The sequence below is a fragment of the Corylus avellana genome, unplaced genomic scaffold (genome assembly GCF_965113065.1).
Source record: "Corylus avellana unplaced genomic scaffold, dhCorAvel1.hap1.2 HAP1_SCAFFOLD_211, whole genome shotgun sequence".
NCBI lineage: Eukaryota > Viridiplantae > Streptophyta > Magnoliopsida > Fagales > Betulaceae > Corylus > Corylus avellana.
The window spans coordinates 18,434-25,000 of NW_028290598.1; the positions used below are offsets into that span (position 1 = coordinate 18,434).

At 28.1% G+C, this 6,567-nt stretch overlaps 1 non-coding gene across 1 annotated transcript; it reads left to right on the forward strand.

Annotated features, from left to right (window-relative positions):
• The first annotated feature begins 803 nt into the window (after positions 1-803).
• TRNAS-GCU (transfer RNA serine (anticodon GCU)) lies at positions 804-891 on the forward strand. The gene has a single exon. It is a non-coding gene; the product is annotated as a tRNA-Ser (tRNA).
• Positions 892-6,567: the final 5,676 nt, after the last annotated feature.

A 6,567-nucleotide genomic window follows, 5' to 3' on the forward strand; every position in this document is an offset into this window, starting at 1 on the left:
TGAAAATTAGAGCGTTGACGTGCTTTGTTCAAGGAGCCCGATTAAATTAGGGAAAGAGGAGTCATTTAAATAACTAAATAACACCTTTTTTTGATGGGGGTGCTTTGACATTGACGGATACGGTTCGATAATGTACGCCAAAACATAAAATTCTGCAAGAATATATGGTTCCATTCTTTCTTTTTTTTATTCCAGTAAAGTAAATGGAATAAAAAAAAGAAAGATCAAATAATTAAGAAATGGCACTTTGATTCTATTCTGTATCATAGGAATCGAAATAGTCTTTATTATGATTGTTGTTGTTTCAATAACAAGTATCCTTTTTTCAAATCAAATAAATCATTTTTTCTATGATTCATTGGAACAAAAAAGGCCCAGCGAGGTACTGACCAGGCCGGGCTGTGGAATTAAAAAAAGCTCTTGGAGACGAAATCAAAGAGGTACTTTTATTATATATTAAATTATATAGTAGTAATATATAATTTATTACTTATAATATATATTATTACTATTATTACTTATAATATATATATATATAATTATAGAATTATAATTTATATTCATTGGAATAGTGGATTGGAGATATCTCTTTCGAGCCCTTACTTTATCTCAATGGAATTACTTTTAGTTTCTATATTTTTTAATATTTTTTATATTTTATATGTCTAGATACTATATAATTATATATAATAAAAAGAATATAAAAAATAAAAATAAGAGGTATGGTATAAAAGAAAGAAAGACTCTTTTTTCAAACCTTACTTTTTGTGTAATGTAACATAGTAATTATCCTTTTTCGATTGGGGGAGATGGCTGAGTGGACTAAAGCGTCGGATTGCTAATCCGTTGTACGGGTTTTTCGTACCGAGGGTTCGAATCCCTCTCTTTCCGCTTTTGTCAATGACGTGGTATTTTTTATTTATCTTTCAATTTCGACGAGTCTTTTTTTTTTTTTATTTTTTTATTTAATAGTTAAAGATGTGGAATAAATAAAATCCTAAGAACATTTAAAAATCGAGCAAGGAAAACAAAAACTTTATTTTTTATTCTTCACGTCCAGGATTACGTCCTGGATCATTAGATAGGAATCCGAAGATAAAGAGAGAAACAAAGAATATCACTACTGTGTAAACAAATAGTTTGAGAGTAAGCATTACACAATCTCCAAGATCATTTTTTTGGAAAAAAAGAGAATAGATTCTCCATTTTTATACCACATATACCGCATTTTGACACCAAAAATGGTTTTTATAAAGCTAGAAATAGAAGAAATAGAAAGGAATTTTCATAAATTCATTTGTAATGTAATATGAGTCAAGTCTTTCATTAACAAAATTTTTTGCATACCCACAATATCTAATTGTGGGGGACTCTAATAGGTTCTTTCAATGTAAAAAAAGGGTCCGAATTAGTAAATGGGGTGATCTCCAGACTTATCGTGGCGATACAAGAATTTCAATATTTGAATTGAAGCTTTATACTATAAGACTTATCCGATCTTATCAATTGTTAGAATCTTTTTTTTATAATAAATCATGAATTTTTCTAGGACAGTATTCAAAATCTCATCGAAAACTTACAGCAGCTTGCCAAACAAAAGCTAAGAGAAAAAATAGCACAGGTATTACTGGCATAAAATCTACGATTGGATTCAAAAAAGCGTAGGCTTCGGGCAATTTGGCGAAGAAAAAACTATTTGAAGAAAGAGTAGAATTAAACCAGATACAGATCAAACTAAAGATATTAAGCATAACAAACGTTTTGTTTTTTTGTTTTGTTCTTGAAGATAATTGTATTTATTTTGATTGAGTTATTAATATGAGTTATTGTTATTAATAATATAAAATTAATAATTTAATAATATAATGTTATTTTTTTTTTTTAAGTTTAAGTTATATAAAAAAAATGAGTAAAAATTAAAAAATAAAAATAAGGTAGACCAAAAAACTTTTCTTTGATTTGAACTAACTCAACCAAAAATACTTCAATTCTCAAATTAAAAGAGAATAGAAGAAATCATACTTTCATACAATATCTTAATTGAATTATATGTAATGATCAATAAATTTCGTTTAATTCTATATCTAAATGTATCAAAATCCTAGTAACAATCTATTCTATAGATATTTAGACTATAATTGACGAACAACTAATAAGAATATTAGTGTTTATTAATGTCGAATAGAAATATAAAATGGGGCGTGGCCAAGTGGTAAGGCAACGGGTTTTGGTCCCGGTATTCGGAGGTTCGAATCCTTCCGTCCCAGAGCATACTTATTATATATATCATATCAGATTATATATGTCGTATCATAATACCGATTTTATATCAGAATAAAAGATTGTCTTTTTTTTTTTTTATTAAGAGTATAATAATATTGGATAGAATATGATTCTTTTTTCTTATAATGATTAATTCTTATCTGAATTATATCTTTTTCGCAAATTTAATCGTGTTCAAATAACACCAAATAACACACAGATGTAATTGAATCTATTTGTATCCAAGTAAGATGGGAACATAGATCAAAAGAAAAGAGTTTTTATTATAATATAAAAAAAAAGATCCGGGGACGGGCTTTTCATTCTATGTCCATACCTTTCATATTTAAATTAGTTACTCATAAAAATAAAAAAAAAAGCCTTACTTCTTATATCCATTGGAATTTTCAATGATGCATTCTAAATATAAATGCGAAAGCCTCTCTTTCTTTTTTCCCTATACTTTAACTTTAAATGGTGGTGCAGTCTGATTATTAATTTTCTGTGGATTTATAAATTATAAACGCGGGTGTTCGTTTGATATTGGGGTACTAATTAACTTCAATCAATAATCAATAATCAATAGGATTAACTGGTTTAAAGTAAAAAAAAAAATAGGAGCAATGACTTAATCTGGACTTGTTTTAACTTGCATTTATACAAAATAGTCTAGCACTCCCTAAACTACATATAATATAGGATTCTTTTTTGATTTATGATTCATCATCTTCATAGAATTGACGGAGTAGATAGGAGTTAATCGTCAACGAAAAATACCAATTTCAATGTCTGCGTCTGTCCGAGTATCATTAAAAAACAATCAAGTTACATACGTAACATATGTATTTTCTTTGAACCTCGTTTTTAAGTATTTTGTGGTTTCTCTAATTCTAATGAATAATTGTAAATCTATGTAACAATTGAGACAAAATCTATTATCTTATTCACTTTACCTTATTACATTACCTTAGGTAAAAATTGCAGAAAGATTATTGAATTTTTCAGGTCAAATAAACTACGCAGAAAATGAGGAAATGCTTATATGTATGTCTTGTTATCGTTCTATTTCATTGAAAACTTTATTTTATTTCAATAATTACTTTCAGAAACATTTGTTTAGTCTATATGATAGATATGGGGATCTCCTAGTTCTTTTCTTTCGATTATGATTTATCAAAAATAATAACAACCCCAATCCTTCCTTACATCAGTCTTTATTCCCCACCCCATTAAATTAATAAATTAAAAAAGAAAAAAATAGATATATTATATGGGGTAAATTGAATTCTTGTTGAGACTTCTTCAGAAACTACCCATTCATAAAAGTATAGATTACTATGTACCGACCGAACCAATGATTATTCATGATTCCATAATTGAATCAATTACATACTGGTTACAGCAACCTACTAGAGAAATGTTATGGTAAAACTTCGTTTAAAACGATGTGGTAGAAAGCAACGTGCGACTTGAAGGATATGGTCGGTTGTGGATTCTTACATCCACCATTTTTTTATATTAATTATATAGGAATGAGGGTGCTCTTGGCTCGACATCGTTTGTTCTGTTCCACTGGAAAAACCTCATTTTTTGAGGGTTGCGATGTAAATAGTACATGATCATGATGGAGCTCGAGTAAAAAGTATTGATTCATTTTTTAGGGACATGGATCTAGGGTTAGTGTTAATTAATAAGTTGAAACAACTTCGTAAGTATATTTTCGATATAGAAATCGAAAGGATCCAATTCTAACAAGTTTCAAATTCATAACGAAAATTTATTGGAATTGGTAAAACTCTTTCGATCAAAAGTGTATCACATGGGAATCAACCATTTGTATGATTCTTTGATAGAAAGAAATTGCAAAAATGGTATGTTGCTGCCATTTTTTTAAATGATTAAAGATCACCGAAGTAATGTCTAAACCCAACGATTCAAGGCAACGATAAAGAATCCTGGAACAAGTAAATACCGTTTTCAGTTGTCTCAAAAAATAGATCATAATGAAGAATCAAAATAAATTCTAAAGGAGACAGACAAAAAATGCGTGGTTAGAGACCGCTCAATAAAGGAAATGCCTAAAGGTTTTCCTTTGGATTATTTGAGAGTTATCCAACTTGAGTTAGGAGGATGTGAATACGAATGATTTTTTTCTTTTTCGGGCAAGAATAAGAAAAAGTACTTAAATCATAGTTTAATTGATTTGATGATTTGATGGATCTATTTGACATTAATTATAAATTCTATATATAGACATAATTTCTAATTTTCTTGAGCCGTACGAGGAGAAAACTTCTTATACGTTTCTAGGGGGGGGGGTATTATTCATCTACATCTATCCCAATGGGCGGTTTATCGAATCGTTGCAATTGATGTTCGATCCAGAAGAGAAGGAAGAGATCTTCGGAAAGTGGGTTTTTATGATCCGATAAAGAATCAAACTTATTTAAATGTTCCTGCTATTCTATATTTCCTTGAAAAGGGCGCTCAACCTACGGGAACTGTTCATGACATTTCAAAGAAGGCGGGAGTTTTTATGGACCTTTCTCTTAATTAACAGATTAAATTCAATTAATGAAATACAATAAATAAAAAAAAGGGGGGAGGGGGTGACTTGTATATAACTTTGCATAACCCTTTCTATACAACTCCCCCTCTCTTGCTCTATTCCTACTCAATTTATTATTACTACCATAAGATGTCGTCGTCTATAACGACAAAAATTTATTTTTATTTTAGTGAGATAAATTCATATAAGACAGATAGATAGAAAAAAGATCAAGTGAATAAATGAATGAAATAGTTGGATCTATAAATATAAAATTTTACATTATCGCTAATTCAATAATGGTTTATTTTTCGTTGAAACTTTAACTTTATTTTTTTTTATTTATTTTATTTGTTCATAAAAAAAACATGGGATTTAAGCTTACTTTTTTTACTTATATTGATTGCGTAAACCCAATCAAGATTTTTTTATACTTCTCTCCGAATTTTTTTTACGCCTATACCTTTTTGTATTTATCTTTATTAAATATGTAGTGCTAATTTAATACAAGTCATTAGTTTTTTTATTTTTAATTTCTATTTATTTATAGTTATAGTAATTAAATATTATATTGAATTTAATAAATTTAATAAATTTAATAAGAAAATATTGAATAATTTTTTATTTCAATTTATGGTTTTCTACATTATGTTCTTTTCTCAACATTAACTTTTATATTGACAACAGTATATCAAACAAATATAATCCGATCGTGAATAAATGTATATATTTATCTCTGTTCTATAGACTTGGTTTTTTATTTTACTTTATTCAAATGGTGGGTTCATTGGATTTGCTGGGATACAAGAAGTCTTTATTTTTTTTTATTAAAAAAAAATCAATTTATTAAAAAAAAATTTATTAAAAAAAAAAAGAAATGGATAACATACGAACAAAATATGTGGTAGTCTATAAATTTTTATTTTATCTATATTTTTATCCTAATCTATATTCTTATCTTAGACGTCATTGTATTTGCATCTGATATGTTCATTTTTATGTTATGTTCAGAATCGATTAGAAATATTTTTTTTTATTTAATATTTTGATTGCGTTGTGAAATTCAATCTCTTTTTTGATTACGATTAGATCTATACATTTTGATTCGGGTTGCTAACTCAACGGTAGAGTACTCGGCTTTTAAGTGCGACTAGCATTTTTTACACATTTGTATGAAGCAACGGATTCGTCAATACCATCGGTAGAGTTTGTAAGACCGCGACTGACCCTGAAAGGAAGGAATGGAAAAAGCAGCATGTCGTATTAATGGAGAATTCTGAGAATATTTTATTCTTATCTTATCGGATCGATCCAAAATTGTGTTTGAATTCTTGACGCGCAAAAAAAAAGAAATTTAAAGTTGCGGTTAATTGAATAAATGGATAGAGCCCCATGGCTCCAATTATAGGGAAACAAAAAAAAGCAACGAGCTTCTGTTCTTAATTTGAATGATTACCCGATCTAATTAAACGTTAAAAATATATTAGTGCTTGGTGCGGGAAATGTTTTTACCATAAGTGGATTAGATTATCGATTTTTTTTATAAATCCTAATTATTCGTAGATATTCTCCATTAGAGTGTGGGGATGAATGTGTAGAAAAAGCAGTATATTGATAAAAATATTTTTTTTTACAAATTTCCAAAATCAAAAGAGCGATTGGGTTGAAAAAATAAAGGATTTATAACCATCTTGTTATCCTAGAATGAACATAAAACTATTTAATTAGATGGAAAAAGAGAGGATAAAGAGTCCGTT